Source organism: Triturus cristatus, chromosome 6 (assembly GCF_964204655.1).
Source record: "Triturus cristatus chromosome 6, aTriCri1.1, whole genome shotgun sequence".
NCBI classification, from domain to species: Eukaryota; Metazoa; Chordata; class Amphibia; order Caudata; family Salamandridae; genus Triturus; species Triturus cristatus.
This window is the reverse complement of record NC_140589.1, coordinates 197,428,941-197,447,361: the sequence shown is the minus strand read 5'-3', so window position 1 is coordinate 197,447,361 and position 18,421 is coordinate 197,428,941. Positions and strand designations below refer to the sequence as shown.

At 47.8% G+C, this 18,421-nt stretch overlaps 1 protein-coding gene across 1 annotated transcript in view; it reads left to right on the top strand.

Annotated features, from left to right (window-relative positions):
- Positions 1-18,421, top strand: part of LOC146816631 (cytochrome P450 2K1-like) — a 434,887-nt gene that overhangs the window by 256,749 nt on the left and 159,717 nt on the right. The window lies entirely within an intron of this gene.

Here is an 18,421-nt window from a genome sequence, read left to right as displayed (position 1 = left end):
AGTCAGACAGTTTGAAGAAAGTGATCTCGCACCCATGAAGGAAATGTGAATTTCATGCATGAAATTCATGCATATTTCAAAGCTTTATGAGTCTATAAACATGAGTAGTGCTGGACCAGGAACGTTGCACAGGACCTGGATGTCTGCCATGCGCAGTGGAGAACATTATCCTAACATGCCCTCTCTCAGAAATATTCTCCCAAAGGATGGAAGTTATGCAGGAACGTATTCACGTGCTTCTTGTGTTTTTTTCCCCACAACCAATACATCATCTATCAAATGAACTTGAAATATTACTCTACTTTACTTTACTTTTTTTGTGTGTTTTTTTATATAGCACAAACTTGAGTGAAAGGTGTGTATTTATGTTGCATTGAGTACAGTGTAATTATGTGTTGTGTTCTTATGTGGCACAGAGTGGTATTGTGTGGAGTGTATTTATCTTGCATTAAGTAGAGAATGATTATGTGACGTGCAATTATGTAGTACTGAGTGGCATTTGGAGTGTATTTATGTTGTATTGAATACAGTGTAATTATGTGATGTGTAATCACACAACCACGCCCAACCACACACACACAACCACACCCACACACACAACCACACACAAAACCACATACACATAACCACACACACCACCACAAACACAACACACACACACAACCACACACACAACCACAACCACACACACAACCACACACACAACCACCACAACCACACACATAACCACCACAACCACACACAACCACACACACAACCACAACAACACACACAACCACACACACAACCACACATACAACCACACACACACAACCACACACACAACCACACACACACAACCACACACACACACAACCACACACACAACCACACACAACCACAAACACAACACACACACAACCACACACACACAACCACACACAACCACTCAAACAACCACACACAACCACACACACAACCACACACACAACCACAATGACACACACAACCACACCCAACCACACACACACAACCACACACATACAACCACACACACACACACACACAACCACACACACAACCACACACAACCACACACACACACAACCACGCACACACACACAACCACACACACACAACCACACACCCACACACACAACCACACACACACAACCACACATACACAACCACAAACATAACACACACAACCACACACACAACCACACACAACCACACTCACACACAACCACACACACAACCACAAGCACACACACACAACCACACAACCACAACCACACACACAGCCACCCACACAACCACACACACACACACACACACAACCACACACAACTACACACACAACCACACACAGCTTGTGCTGGTGCATGTTGGCTTCCAGCCTCAGCATATCCCGGCTGGACAGATTTGTTCTGTCTCTGTGAGTCCTGGTGTGATATACCCATAAAATAACTAGGACCTAAGCAGGGTGTATAGAATGACGCTGGCTCCTGGAGACTGGAATCAATGAGAGCAGTGCTTAATTTGAGCCAGTGGTTGCCGGTGAGGCTCACCGGTACCAAAATCTGGGAAAGAACACTTATTTATCCTCAACAAACTGACACAGAGCAAGCAAGAGATGGAAAGAAGGAGGAGAACGAAGGAAAAACATTGACATAAAAGAAAGCTGGGATGAAAAAGAACCGGAAAGACTGATGTAAGTGGGCACGGAGTGTGAGGTGGTGGATGAAAGAAGCATGAGGTGGAAACCATGCAGCCTTGGTGTTTAGCTCACCCAACGTTTGATGGCACCTTTTTAAGATTCTGCCCAAAACTTTACGACAAGACACTTATACATTTACAAATTAAGCACATATTGAGAGAAAGGTATATCCTGAGTCAGGCTGGTATTTTTGGAAGTATCACAAGAATGCTTTAACCCTGTATTAACTCCATTTAAACAACTCATCATTGTTGTAAAAGTAGAGTGTTGATTTTATGGTCCCACTGAACCTAACAAGCTTTTTAAGGATGACAAGGTAACATGAACCCTTTACAATGTTGGAACGAACATATTTGTGTTTTAGGTTACACTGTATTTGATATCAGCAAAGATATTTATTGATCACATGTTGTAAATTTGCATGATTTGGTGGAAGGTTGACTGGAAATCAGTCAATAATATGCCAGGAACTGTGGAATTGCCATTGTTTTTTCCAAAATGGGTGACATGGTCATGGTTTTCAAGGGGCTGAAGCTAGACACACTTCGGAGGGTTATGTGCATCTCGTTTGTGATGTCAACGGTGTGTGCCAGGAAAAATTAATTATTCATGCATGCAAGTAGGCAGGGCATAATGTTCCGGTCTAGCCCCACCACCTCCTCTCTTCCTTATCTTTGAACGGAGTGAATGATGATTCTAAGAGGAAGTTATCATGACAGTCGTTTTGACCTTCAAAAAATAACATGAATAAAAATGTATTTAAATTACAAATTCTCCACTTCAATACAAACAAAAAAGAAACATGTATAACTCTATCTTTAATCTTTTCAGCACATAACATTTACAACACATCTACAAAATACATACTGTTAAATGACTATTCAAACATTCATTGATGCGCACATTCATTCACTTTCACACACAGTAAATCACACAATCATGCTAAAACTTAAAACAAGGGAGCAAAGGGGAGGGAAAAGAAAGGCGATCGCGAAAGCGATCGCCTTTGTGAAAAACAAAGCCACGAGTGGTGCGCGCGTGTCCATATGCTTTCAATTATCGCGCCCGTGTCTGGGCACGATAATTGAAACCATTTGGCAGGAAATGCGCGTAATAGACACCAATAGGCCAGGGGCGGAGCAATGTGCCCGCCTCTGGCCTATTGATGTCTATTTTACAAAAGAACATGCACGGAAAGGCCAATAGCAGGCCGCAAAGGTAAAATCACACGATTTTCAAAACCCGGACAAAAGGACTCTTGCCTGCGCAAGCACTGCTGCGCAGTGCAACGCAGGTCGCAAGACCTAAAAATGAGCAGATTTAGCTTGAGCTGCACGGGATTGCTGGGATGGGGGGAGCTTTTGGGTGTGACACCCCCCAAATAAATACATTCTTGGCTTGGTAGTTGGGTCTGGGGGCCCCAGAGTCGGGTCTGCTATGTTTGTGTTGGTTTTTCTTATCATCTGAATTTTACTAAGAGATTTTAACTTGTTCATTTTTGGGATCATGAACTGAAATTTATTTAGGCCTTGCTTTACAAAGGTTTTGCATTGGGGTTGGATCTCTTTTTTGACGCAGCCCGACACAAAATAATTTTTGGTATTTACAGAGACAAGCAGATATCTAATTGTGCTGTCTTGCATTACTTTGCGCTAGGTACGTGTTCCATTATAGTGCGTCTACCCATGGATTTTGATGCTAACTCATATTACAAAAATGTGTTAACATAGGTTTGTGCTGAAATGGTGCACCTGTCTGAGGCTGGCGTTAAGAGAAATATCTTTATTTCTCCCTGCTTTTTCCTCTCCACATGTGTTCTGCATTCTGCAACACACATACAAAGAAGAATAAGACTCCAGAAATACTTTTTGTGCAGGAAAGTACCCAATTGGACTGGTATGGTGAGCAAAAAAACTTTGGATTTAGGCACAGATCTCTGTACTGGGGTGAATGTATGACATTGCTCTGCATTCTGTCCATCAATTGTTCTTTTTGCATTTGTCACCACGAGTGGAACGGGTATGCTCAGACATGGGTACTCTGATCTCCACCCCACTGGAGTCAAGCTATCCTGGCTGATGAGGGCTTGAAGCCCGAAACCGGTCCTAGGATGCTTGTTTCCAGTCCAGGGAGGTCCTGGCCTGGCAGTTCGAGCTGGGCTGTTCCCATTGGGTGCAGGGTCAAGACTAATTTGCATATGGCTGGGTCCAAACTAGAATGGCATGGTGAGCAAAAAAAGATGGATTTAGGCACAGATCTCTGTACTGGAGTGAATGTGTGACATAGCTCTGCATTCTGTCCATCAATTTTTCTTTTTGCAGTGGTCACCCCAAATTCGACGGGTATGCCCAGATGTGGGTCCTGTGCTCTCCATGGTACTGGAGTGAAGCTATCCTGGCTGAAGAGGGGTGAAACCCCAACAATGGTCCTAGGATGCTGGTTTCCAGTCCAGGGAGGACCTGGCCCGGCAGTTTGGGCTGGACTGTTCCCATTGGGTGCAGGGTCAAGACTGATTTGCATATGGCTGCGTCCAAACTGGAATGGCATGGTGAGCAAAAAACGATGGATTTAGGCCGAGATCTCTGTACTTAGGTGAATGTATGACATTGCTCTACATTCTGTCCATCAATTGTTCTTTTTGCATTTGTCACCACGAGTGGGACGGGTATGCCCAGACGTGGAGGTAGAGATCTATGTACTGGGGTGAATGTATGACATAGCTCTGCATTCTTTCCATCAATTATTCTTTTTGCATTTGTCACCCCGAGTGGGACGGGAATGCCCAGACAGGGTCCCGTGCTCTCCATGCCACTGGAGTCAAGCTATCCTGGCTGATGAGGGCTGAAAGCCTGAAACCGGTCCTAGGATGCTTGTTTCCAGTCCAGGGAGGACCTGGCAGTTCGGGCTGGGCTGTTCCCATTGGGTGCAGCGTCCAAACTGGAATGGCATGGTGAGCAAAAAAACGATGGATTTAGGCCCAGATCTCTGTACTTAGGTGAATGTATGACATTGCTCTACATTCTGTCCATCAATTGTTCTTTTTGCATTTGTCACCACGAGTGGGACGGGTATGCCCAGACGTGGAGGTAGAGATCTATGTACTGGGGTGAATGTATGACATCGCTCTGCATTCTGTACATCAATAGTTCTTTTTGCATTTGTCACCCCGAGTGGGATGGGTATGCCCAGACGTGGGTCCCGTGCTCTCCATGCCACTGGAATCAAGCTATCCTGGCTGAAAAGGGGTGAAAGCCCGAAACCGGTCCTAGGATGCTTGCTTTCAGTCCAGGGAGGAACTGGCCTGGCAGTTCGGACTGGACTGTTCCCATTGGGTGCAGGGTCAAGACTGATTTGCATATGGCTGGGTTCAGACTGGAATGGCATGGTGAGCTAAAAAACGATGGATTTAGGCCGAGATCTCTGTACTGGGGTGAACGTATGACATTGCTCTGCATTCTGTCCATCAATTGTTCTTTTTGCATTTGTCACCACGAGTGGGACGGGTATGTCCAGACGTGGGTCCCGTGCTCTCCATGCCACTGGAATCAAGCTATCCTGGCTGAAGAGGGGTGAAAGCCCGAAACCGGTCCTAGGATGCTTGTTTCCAGTCCAGGGAGGACCTGGCCTGGCAGTTCGGGCTGGACTGTTCCAATTGGCCACAGGATTCATACTGATTAGCATATGGCTGGGTTCAAACTGGAATGGTATAGTGAGCAAAAAAGATGGTTTTAGGCACAGATCTCTGTACTGGAGTGAATGTGTGACATAGCTCTGCATTCTGTCTATCAATTTTTCTTTTTGCAGTGGTCACCCCAAATTCGACGGGTATGCCCAGATGTGGGTCCTGTGCTCTCCATGGTACTGGAGTCAAGCTATCCTGGCTGAAGAGGGGTGAAACCCCAACAATGGTCCTAGGATGCTTGTTTCCAGTCCAGGGAGGACCTGGCCCGGCAGTTTGGGCTGGACTGTTCCCATTGGGTGCAGGGTCAAGACTGATTTGCATATGGCTGCGTCCAAACTGGAGTGGCATGGTGAGCAAAAAACGATGGATTTAGGCCGAGATCTCTGTACTGGGGTGAATGTATAACATTGCTCTACATTCTATCCATCAATTGTTCTTTTTGCATTTGTCACCACGAGTGGGACGAGTATGCTCAGACATGGGCCCCATGCTCTGCATGCCACTGGAGTCAAGCTATCCTGGCTGATGAGGGCTGAAAGACCGAAACCAGTCCTAGGATGCTTGCTTCCAGTCCAGGGAGGACCTGGCCTGGCAGTTCGGGCTGGGATGTTCTCATTGGGTGCAGGGTCAAGACTGATTTGCATATGGCTGGGTCCAAACTGGAATAGCATGGTGAGCAAAAAACGATGGATTTAGGTCCAGATCTGTGTGCTGGGGTGAATACATGACATTGCTCTGCATTCTGTCCATCAAAAGTTCTTTTTGTATTTGTCACCTCGAGTGGGATGGGTATGCCCAGACGTGGAGGTAGAGATCTATGTACTGGGGTGAATGTATGACATTGCTCTGCATTCTTTCCATCAATTATTCTTATTGCATTTGTCACCCCGAGTGGGACGGGTATGCCCAGACAGGGTCCCGTGCTCTCCATGCCACTGGAGTCAAGCTATCCTGGCTGATGAGGGCTGAAAGCCCGAAACCGGTCCTAGGATGCTTGGTTCCAGTCCAGGGAGGGCCTGGCCTGGCAGTTCAGGCTGGGATGTTCCCATTGGGTGCAGAGTCAAGACTGATTTGTATATGGCTGGGTCCAAACTGGAATGGCATGGTGAGCAAAAAAACTATAGATTTAGGCACAGATCTCTGAACTGGGGTGAATGTATGACATCGCTCTGCATTCTGTACATCAATAGTTCTTTTTGCATTTGTCACCCCGAGTGGGATGGGTATGCCCAGACGTGGGTCCCGTGCTCTCCATGCCACTGGAGTCCAGCTATCCTGGCTGATGAGGGCTGAAAGCCCTACCTTTCCTAGGATGCTTGCTTTCAGTCCAGGGAGGAACTGGCCTGGCAGTTCGGACTGGACTGTTTCCATTGGGTGCAGGGTCAAGACTGATTTGCATATGGCTGGGTTCAGACTGGAATGGCATGGTGAGCTAAAAAACAATGGATTTAGGCCGAGATCTCTGTACTGGGGTGAATCTATGACATTGCTCTGCATTCTGTCCATCAAGTGTTATTTTTGCATTTGTCACCATGAGTGGGACGGGTTTACTCAGACATGGGTCCCATGCTCTCCATGCCACTGGAGTCAAGCTATCCTGGCTGATGAGGGCTGAAAGCCCGAAACCGGTCCTAGGATGCTTGTTTCCAGTCCAGGGGGGGCCTGGCAGTTCGGGCTGGGCTGTTCCCATTGGGTGCAGCGTCCAAACTGGAATGGCATGGTGAGCAAAAAAACGATGGATTTAGGCCCAGATCTCTGTACTGGGGTGAATGTATGACATTGCTCTGCATTCGGTCCATCAATTGTTCTTTTTGCATTTGTCACCACGAGTGGGATGGGTATGCCCAGACGTGGGTCCCGCGCTCTCCATGCCACTGGAATCAAGCTATCCTGGCTGAAGAGGGATGAAAGCCCGAATCTGGTCCTAGGATGCTTGTTTCCAGTCCAGGGAGGACCTGGCCCGGCAGTTCGGGCTGGACTGTTCCAATTGGCCACAGGATTCAGACTGATTTGCATACGGCTGGGTTCAAACTGGAATGGTATAGTGAGCAAAAAAGATGGATGTAGGCACAGATCTCTGTACTGGAGTGAATGCATGACATAGCTCTGCATTCTGTGCATCAATTGTTCTTTTTGCATTTGTCACCCCGGGTGGGACGGGTATGCCCAGACGTGGGTCCTGTGCTCTCCATGCCACTGGAGAAAAGCTATCCTGGCTGATGAGGGCTGAAAGCCTGAAACCGGTCCTAGGATGCTTGTTTCCAGTCCAGGGAGGACCTGGCCTGGCAGTTCAGGCTGGGATGTTCCCATTGGGAGCAGGCTCAAGACTGATTTGCATATGGCTGGGTCCAAACTGGAATGGCATGTTGAGCAAAAAAACTATGGATTTAGGCCCTGATCTCTGTACTGGGGTGAATGTATGACATCGCTCTGCATTCTGTACATCAATAGTTCTTTTTGCATTTGTCACCACGAGTGGGACGGGTATGCCCAGACGTGGAGGTAGAGATCTATGTACTGGGGTGAATGTATGACATTGCTCTGCATTCTTTCCATCAATTATTCTTTTTGCATTTGTCACCCCGAGTGGGACGGGTATGCCCAGACAGGGTCCCGTGCTCTCCATGCCACTGGAGTCAAGCTATCCTGGCTGATGAGGGCTGAAAGCCTGAAACCGGTCCTAGGATGCTTGTTTCCAGTCCAGGGAGGACCTGGCCTGGCAGTTCAGGCTGGGATGTTCCCATTGGGTGCAGGGTCAAGACTGATTTGCATATGGCTGGGTCCAAACTGGAATGGCATGTTGAGCAAAAAAACTATGGATTTAGGCCCTGATCTCTGTACTGGGGTGAATGTATGACATCGCTCTGCATTCTGTACATCAATAGTTCTTTTTGCATGTGTCACCCCGAGTGGGATGGGTATGCCCAGACGTGGGTCCCGTGCTCTCCATGCCACTGGAATCAAGCTATCCTGGCTGAAAAGGGGTGAAAGCCCGAAACCGGTCCTAGGATGCTTGCTTTCAGTCCAGGGAGGAACTGGCCTGGCAGTTCGGACTGGACTGTTCCCATTGGGTGCAGGGTCAAGACTGATTTGCATATGGCTGGGTTCAGACTGGAATGGCATGGTGAGCTAAAAAACGATGGATTTAGGCCGAGATCTCTGTACTGGGGTGAACGTATGACATTGCTCTGCATTCTGTCCATCAATTGTTCTTTTTGCATTTGTCACCACGAGTGGGACGGGTATGTCCAGACGTGGGTCCCGTGCTCTCCATGCCTCTGGAATCAAGCTATCCTGGCTGAAGAGGGGTGAAAGCCCGAAACCGGTCCTAGGATGCTTGTTTCCAGTCCAGGGAGGACCTGGCCTGGTAGTTCGGGCTGGACTGTTCCAATTGGCCACAGGATTCATACTGATTAGCATATGGCTGGGTTCAAACTGGAATGGTATAGTGAGCAAAAAAGATGGTTTTAGGCACAGATCTCTGTACTGGAGTGAATGTGTGACATAGCTCTGCATTCTGTCTATCAATTTTTCTTTTTGCAGTGGTCACCCCAAATTCGACGGGTATGCCCAGATGTGGGTCCTGTGCTCTCCATGGTACTGGAGTCAAGCTATCCTGGCTGAAGAGGGGTGAAACCCCAACAATGGTCCTAGGATGCTTGTTTCCAGTCCAGGGAGGACCTGGCCCGGCAGTTTGGGCTGGACTGTTCCCATTGGGTGCAGGGTCAAGACTGATTTGCATATGGCTGCGTCTAAACTGGAGTGGCATGGTGAGCAAAAAACGATGGATTTAGGCCGAGATCTCTGTACTGGGGTGAATGTATGACATTGCTCTACATTCTATCCATCAATTGTTCTTTTTGCATTTGTCACCACGAGTGGGACGAGTATGCTCAGACATGGGCCCCATGCTCTCCATGCCACTGGAGTCAAGCTATCCTGGCTGATGAGGGCTGAAAGACCGAAACCAGTCCTAGGATGCTTGCTTCCAGTCCAGGGAGGACCTGGCCTGGCAGTTCGGGCTGGGATGATCCCATTGGGTGCAGGGTCAAGACTGATTTGCATATGGCTGGGTCCAAACTGGAATAGCATGGTGAGCAAAAAACGATGGATTTAGGTCCAGATCTGTGTGCTGGGGTGAATACATGACATTGCTCTGCATTCTGTCCATCAAAAGTTCTTTTTGTATTTGTCACCTCGAGTGGGATGGGTATGCCCAGACGTGGAGGTAGAGATCTATGTACTGGGGTGAATGTATGACATTGCTCTGTATTCTTTCCATCAATTATTCTTATTGCATTTGTCACCCCGAGTGGGACGGGTATGCCCAGACAGGGTCCCGTGCTCTCCATGCCACTGGAGTCAAGCTATCCTGGCTGATGAGGGCTGAAAGCCCGAAACCGGTCCTAGGATGCTTGGTTCCAGTCCAGGGAGGGCCTGGCCTGGCAGTTCAGGCTGGGATGTTCCCATTGGGTGCAGAGTCAAGACTGATTTGTATATGGCTGGGTCCAAACTGGAATGGCATGGTGAGCAAAAAAACTATAGATTTAGGCACAGATCTCTGAACTGGGGTGAATGTATGACATCGCTCTGCATTCTGTACATCAATAGTTCTTTTTGCGTTTGCCACCCCGAGTGGGATGGGTATGCCCAGACGTGGGTCCCGTGCTCTCCATGCCACTGGAGTCCAGCTATCCTGGCTGATGAGGGCTGAAAGCCCTACCTTTCCTAGGATGCTTGCTTTCAGTCCAGGGAGGAACTGGCCTGGCAGTTCGGACTGGACTGTTTCCATTGGGTGCAGGGTCAAGACTGATTTGCATATGGCTGGGTTCAGACTGGAATGGCATGGTGAGCTAAAAAACAATGGATTTAGGCCGAGATCTCTGTACTGGGGTGAATCTATGACATTGCTCTGCATTCTGTCCATCAAGTGTTCTTTTTGCATTTGTCACCATGAGTGGGACGGGTTTACTCAGACATGGGTCCCATGCTCTCCATGCCACTGGAGTCAAGCTATCCTGGCTGATGAGGGCTGAAAGCCCGAAACCGGTCCTAGGATGCTTGTTTACAGTCCAGGGGGGGGCTGGCAGTTCGGGCTGGGCTGTTCCCATTGGATGCAGGGTCCAAACTGGAATGGCATGGTGAGCAAAAAAACGATGGATTTAGGCCCAGATCTCTGTACTGGGGTGAATGTATGACATTGCTCTGCATTCGGTCCATCAATTGTTCTTTTTGCATTTGTCACCACGAGTGGGATGGGTATGCCCAGACGTGGGTCCCGCGCTCTCCATGCCACTGGAATCAAGCTATCCTGGCTGAAGAGGGGTGAAAGCCCGAATCTGGTCCTAGGATGCTTGTTTCCAGTCCAGGGAGGACCTGGCCCGGCAGTTCGGGCTGGACTGTTCCAATTGGCCACAGGATTCAGACTGCTTTGCATACGGCTGGGTTCAAACTGGAATGGTATAGTGAGCAAAAAAGATGGATGTAGGCACAGATCTCTGTACTGGAGTGAATGCATGACATAGCTCTGCATTCTGTCCATCAATTGTTCTTTTTGCATTTGTCACCCCGGGTGGGACGGGTATGCCCAGACGTGGGTCCTGTGCTCTCCATGCCACTGGAGAAAAGCTATCCTGGCTGATGAGGGCTGAAAGCCCAAAACCGGTTCTAGGATGCTTGTTTCCTGTCTAGGGAGGACCTGGCCTGGCAGTTCGGGCTGGACTGTTCCCATTGGGTGCAGGGTCAAGACTGATTTGCATATGGCTATGTCCAAACAGGAATGGCATGGTGAGAGAAAAAACGATGGATTTAGGCCCAGATGTCTGTCCTGGGGTGAATGTATGACATTGTTCTGCATTCTGTAGTTCAATAGTTCTTTTTGCATTTGTCACCCCGAGTGGGACGGGTATGCTCAGACGTGGGTCTTGTGCTCTCCATGCCACTGGAATCCAGCTATGCTGGCTGATGAGGGCTGAAAGCCCTAATCCTTTCCTATGATGCTTGTTTTCAGTCCAGGGAGGACCTGGCCTGGCAGTTCGGGCTGGACTGTTCCCATTGGGTGCAGGGTCAAGACTGATTTGCATATGGCTGGGTTCAAACTGGAATGGCATGGTGAGCTAAAAAACGATGGATTTAGGCCGAGATCTCTGTTCTGGGGTGAATGTATGACATTGCTCTGCATTCTTTCCATTAATTGTTCTTTTTGCATTTGTCACCCCGAGTGGGCTGGGTAAGCCCAGACGTGGGTCCCGTGCTCTCAATGCCACTGGAGACAAAGCTATCCTGGCTGATGAGGGCTGAAAGCCCGAAACCAGTCCTACGATGCTTGTTTCCAGTCCAGGGAGGACCTGGCCTGGCAGTTCGATCTGGACTGTTCCCATTAGGTGCACGGTCAAGACTGATTTGCATATGGCTGGATCCAAACTGGAATGGCATGGTGAGCAAAAAAAGATGGATTTAGGCACAGATCTCTGTACTGGAGTGAATGTGTGACATAGCTCTGCATTCTGTCCATCAATTGTTCTATTTGCATTTGTCACCCCGAGTGGGAAGGGTAAGCTCAGACGTGGGTTTGTGCTCTCCATGCCACTGGAATCCAGCTATCCTGGCTGATGAGGGCTTAAAGCCCTAAACCAGTCCTATGATGCTTGTTTCCAGTCCAGGGAGGACCTGGCCTGGCAGTTCGGGCTGGACTGTTCCCATTAGGTGCAGGGTCAAGACTGATTTGCATATGGCTTTGTCCAAACAGGAATGGCATGGTGAGCAAAAAAACGATGGATTTAGGCCCAGATCTCTGTCCTGGGGTGAATGTATGACATTGTTCTGCATTCTGTACATCAATAGTTCTTTTTGCATTTGTCACCCCGAGTGGGAAGTGTATGCTCAGACGTGGGTTTGTGCTCTCCATGCCACTGGAGTCCAGCTATCCTGGCTGATGAGGGCTAAGAGCCCTAAACCTTTGCTATGAAGCTTGTTTCCACTCCAGGGAGGACCTGGCCTGGCAGTTCGGGCTGGACTGTTCCCATTGGGTACAGGGTCAAGACTGATTTGCAAATGGCTGGGTTCAAACTGGAATGGCATGGTGAACTAAAAAACAATGGATTTAGGCCGAGATCTCTGTACTGGGGTGAATGTATGACATTGCTCTGCATTCTGTACATCAATAGTTCTTTTTGCATTTGTCACTCCGCGTGGGACGGGTATGCTCAGACGTGGGTCTTGTGCTCTCCATGCCACTGGAATCCAGCTATGCTGGCTGATGAGGGCTGAAAGCCCGAAACCGGTCCTAGCATGCTTGTTTTCTGTCCAGGGAGGACCTGGCCTGGCAGTCCGCGCTGGGCTGTTCCCATTGGGTGCAGGGTCAAGACTGATTTGCATATGGCTGGGTTCAAAATGGAATGGCATGGTGAGCTAAAAAACTATGGATTTAGGCCCAGATCTCTGTACTGGGGTAAATATATGACATTGCTCTGCATTCTTTCCATCAATTGTTCTTTTTGCATGTGTCACCCCAAGTGGGATGGGTATGCCCAGACGTGGGTCCCGTGCTCTCCATGCCACTGGAGTCCAGCTATCCCGGCAGATGAGGGCTGAAAGCCCTAAACCTTTAATAGGATGCTTGCTTTCAGTCCAGGGAGGAACTGGCCTGGCAGTTCGGGCTGGACTGTTCCCATTGGGTGCAGGGTCAAGACTGATTTGCATATAGCCGGGTTCAAGCTGGAATGGCATGGTGAGCTAAAAAACGATGGATTTAGGCCGAGATCTCTGTACTGGGGTGAACGTATGACATTGCTCTGAATTCTGTCCATCAATTTTTCTTTTTGCATTTGTCACCCCGAGTGGGATGGGTATGCCCAGACAGGGTCCCGTGCTCTCCATGCCACTGGAGTCAAGCTATCCTGGCTGATGAGGGCTGAAAGCCCGAAACCGGTCCTAGGACGCTTGTTTCCAGTCCAGGGAGGGCCTGGCCTGGCAGTTCAGGCTGGGATGTTCCCATTGGGTGTAGGGTCAAGACTGATTTGCATATGGCTGGGTCCAAAATGGAATGGCATGTTGAGCAAAAAAACTATGGATTTAGGCCTTGATCTCTGTACTGGGGTGATTGTATGACATCGCTCTGCATTCTGTACATCAATAGTTCTTTTTGCATTTGTCACCCCGAGTGGGATGGGTATGCCCAGACAGGGTCCCGTGCTCTCCATGCCACTGGAGTCAAGCTATCCTGGCTGATGAGGGCTGAAAGCCCGAAACCGGTCCTAGGATGCTTGTTTCCAGTCCAGGGAGGACCTGGCCTGGCAGTTCGGGCTGGGCTGTTCCAATTGGCCACAGGATTCAGACTGCTTTGAATGTGGCTGGGTTCAAACTGGAATGGTATAGTGAGCAAAAAAGATGGATTTAGGCACAGATCTCTGTACTGGAGTGAATGTATGACATAGCTCTGCATTCTGTCCATCAATTGTTCTTTTTGCATTTGTCACCCCGAGTGGGACGGGTATGCCCGACGTGGGTCCTGTGCTCTCCATGCCACTGGAGAAAAGCTATCCTGGCTGATGAGGGCTGAAAACCCGAAACCGGTCCTAGGATGCTTGTTTCCTGTCCAGGGAGGACCTGGCCTGGCAGTTCGGGCTGGACTGTTCCCATTGGGTGCAGGGTCAAGCCTGATATGCATATGGCTGTGCACAAACAGGAATGGCATGGTGAGCAAAAAAACGATGGATTTAGGCCCAGATCTCTGTCCTGGGGTGAATGTATGACATTGTTCTGCATTCTGTATATCAATAGTTTTTTTTGCATTTGTCACCCCAGTGGGACGGGGATGCTCAGACGTGGGTCTCGTGCTCTCCATGCCACTGGAACCCAGCTGTGCTGGCTGATGAGGGCTGAAAGCCCTAAACCTTTCCTATGATGCTTGTTTCCAGTCCAGGGAGGAACTGGCCTGGCAGTTCGGGCTGGACTGTTCCCATTGGGTGCAGGGTCAAGACTGATTTGCATATGGCTGAGTTCAAACTGGAATGGCATGGTGAGCTTAAAAACGATGGATTTAGGCCGAGATCTCTGTACTTGGGTGAATGTATGACATTGCTCTGCATTCTGTCCATCAATTGTTCTTTTTGCATTTGTCACCACTAGTGGGACGGGTATGCCCAGACGTGGGTCCCGTGCTCTCCATGCCACTAGAATCAAGCTATCCTGGCTGAAAGCCCGAAACCGGTCCTAGGATGGTTGTTTCCAGTCCAGGGAGGACCTGGCCTGGCAGTTCGGGCTGGACTGTTCTAATTGGCCTCTGGATTCAGACTGATTTGCATATGGCTGGGTTCAAACTGGAATGGTATAGTGAGCAAAAAAGATGGATTTAGGCACACATCTCTGTACTGGAGTGAATGTATGACATAGCTCTGCATTCAATCCATCAATTGTTTTTTTTGCATTTGTCACCCCGAGTGGGACAGGTATGCCCAGACGTGGGTCCTGTGCTCTCCATGCCACTGGAGAAAAGCTATCCTGGCTGATGAGGTCTGAAAGCCCGAAACCGCTCCTAGGATGTTTGTTTCCTGTCCAGGGAGGACTGAAGAAACTCAGAACTCCTTCTCAGGATTAAACTAACAAAAAAAAGAAGTTGGCACAGAAACTGAAATATAAAAGAACATCTTTATTAAACTCAAAATGAGTTTGACTACGTCACCCAGAAGCCGCAGCAACTGAATGAGGCAGTCCAAAGAGTACAGTTCACTGGGGTCTTATATATGTGAGGGTTACAAACTCAGCATAAAAGAAAGGGGCAGTCCTGGCTCATGCAAGCATGCAAAATGCCAATATGGATATACAAAATGTGCCAAATATTAGCCAAAAGGAAAACATTCAAAACAAGGCATCATGTAACCAGAACGTCCCCCTTGAGTCGTGTTTTTGCCCAATCCCATAAGTCAATCAATGACAGCACCCATAGGTCAATCAGCAATGGCAGAACATGTGTGTGTGCTTCAAAGGAAAAGTTGTGGAATAGGAAAACACAGGGAGAGAATAGCGAAGGCCAAAAGATAAGATACGGCACAAGAAGAATACTAAAGGCTAACAGATAGTTGATATAGAGATTAGGGAGTCCAGACAAGGATTAGTTTAGGCCGGCTGCTGTCTGAGATGGGTTTCAAGACAAGGACGGAGGGGGTTTTTGACACATTGCAGTCCAAGGGGCAGAGACACTTTGTGAATCGAGCAGCCTGTGTAAAGGCAACACAAAATGGCGGTGAATGTAAAATGGAGTCAAAATTAAAGAACCTCAGACCCTCCTTTTGCCATTACGCAGGCAAATCCTAATTCATTGCTAGGTGAAATAGGAATATCCTTTATCAGAGTACAGACAGAACACTACTTCAGGACCATTTTGGATGAACATATCCAACACCCAATTCATACAGTGGCACTGGAAACACTTGTACAACCACAACTATACCCAAAATCCGTTCTAAGCCTCTCTGGTAGGCTTCTATCGTCCATCAAATCTGCTTCCATTGTCGCATTGGGCCTCTTGATTCAGGCCTTCCATGAAAATAGTGCTTTTCAGTATCCGTTGGAGTGCCCTCCTGGCAAACACTCACAGCTCACTCGAAAGTCTCAATGTCTCAATGCAGTGCACCAGTGTCTCTCCTCTGCGGCAGACACTACAGATATTGTGCTCTTCATTGGTCGAAGGCACAGATCATCTCATGCAGACCCAAGTACTATTAATCGGGTAAGAGCAACAGACTTTCACACTCAGCAACACTTTCAGGCTCCAACACTCGCTATTCAGTGTCAGGGGATGTATGGGCTGCTCTTTCATTTAATTTTCCTTTCATCATGTTGTGGTAAATATTCTATTACCTGGACTGAATTTCATACGGAGTCTTAAATAAAATAGCTCAGAATAATAAGAGGCAGAATCCGTGGTATAAGAGGTTTCTGAATGGGCTTTATTCCAAAATGGCCGACTCGAGTCGCGGCCTTCAGGTTCCGTCACCACGGGGGTTCAGGAAGTGAAGTACATACTTTATTGACAGGAAATTGCTTTTATAGAACATACATTACAATGAAATGAATACAGTAGGCGTAACAATTGATAAGGACATTGACGTTTGGTCTGCATAACTAGAAAATGGGTGTAATAATGAGTGAAAAGGAACATGATTGGTTATGATGTCATACATAGGTGGATCTATAAGATAATACTTGGCCTAAATGCGCGCGCAGCAGTATGACGTGTAATTGACGTGCAACTAGGGGGTGACGGGGACTTGACATTTAGCTCTACATGTGGAGACAAAAAGTCTGGGGGGTCAAGTCAACCTAATCCCAAATCATATCTAACATCCTATGTTTAAAGAACTATGTTATCCACAAGGAAGGACTCTCGGACAGAATCTATTCTATACTGACTGTGTGTACGTGCACAAGCGTCTAAGTGTCTATATGAGATGCGAGAGGCAGAAACTTTCCATGGTAACAGGGCTATGAATTACTTGCATGAAGACAGCGAGGCCGGGCCCTTTTGCTCGGTAGCTGGAAGAATGTTTACTTAAACTACTAGACAGGAATGCATCGGCTGAGGAGCAAAGTAGATAATTCGAAGGTGAAATACAACTTCTTGGCAGGCAGGCGAAACTGGCCGAGGCAGGCACCGTTAGCCGTACAGGGAGTAGGACAAAGTTCATGGATACAGATGCGAGCTCAAGCTGAAGCTGTCAGAGGCAGAGAGCAGGGAAAGGCTTGAGGTCAGAATCGGGCCTACTCTGCCTGAACTGCAAAAATGGAGTAACTTAGCCATATAAAGTCGGTGGCCTTTCATACTTAGGAATCGAATATCCAGCCCATTGATGGCGGATCTGACAGAGGACATGTTGATAGTGGACGCACATGTGTTTGCGTCTTCGAAACTGGAACTGGAGGGAACATACATGTGTTTGCAACATGCACATAGAACCGTTGGGGTCCAAGATAGGGGACATAACTGACCAGGAAAATCCACATTTCCACATTCCCTCCTTGTCCCCTACTTGCCCTTCAAGAGATATCAATCTTCATCAATCCATTGATCTGCTCATGGAGCATCATTTCTTCTTCTTTCTTTTTCCGGGATTTTGAACGAAAACCTTGATGTGGAATACACGATGTGGCACACAGACCACAAATCGCTGGTCCACATTGCAGGCATAAGCAGCAACTGAATAGTATAAGAAGGCCAATACCTAGGAAGGACAGAACTCTCCATCCCCAGGCTGATATCACACTCCAAAACCACCCGGACCACGTCCACGTGCCTGGATTCTCGTGTATCTGGCTCACAATCTTATGAAGGCGTGTTATAGCTTTATATACAGATGGCGAATTTTCTGGTATGAATATGCAGCAGCTGGATCCGATGACCCTACAAGCTCCGCCCCTGTCGGCCAGGATGACGTCAAGGACAAGACGATTCTGGAGAACAACAATTCTCATCACCGATTGTTCCTCTGTCAGATTGCCTAGGGCGGCTATAGTCTCATTCACTACAGCTTCAAGAGTCTTGGTTAGCCTACGTATCAGCTTACTATTTGAAATTGTACCTATATAGGGAAAGATACCTTTATTGAAATCTACATACTTGTCCCATGTCGTCTCAGTATAATCGACAACTGGGAGATCTCTTCGCTCTCTATTGTGTACTAAATGAACATTTCGATAATAATCAGGAGGAGCTAGGAAAACAGGTGGCAAAAGGAATGCTATGTAACAGGTACCATCCCAATCTAGAGGCAGACGTATATATGCGGTCTGATCACATATAAAGTAGGAATGGCGAGAAGATCTAAATGAAGATTTACCTTGATCACTATATTCTACTGTAGTAACGCATTTGCTATGGCCCATATGTATGGAACCAACTTTTCTTACACATAATTCACCTTTAACTGGAAGTACTGACATAGTGGGCAGAATTAGTTCAACTTCGGATTCGACATTCAGAATCATAAGATTAGGTGTAAAATTACCTAATCCATACACTTCATTTTCTAGATCAGTTCCTG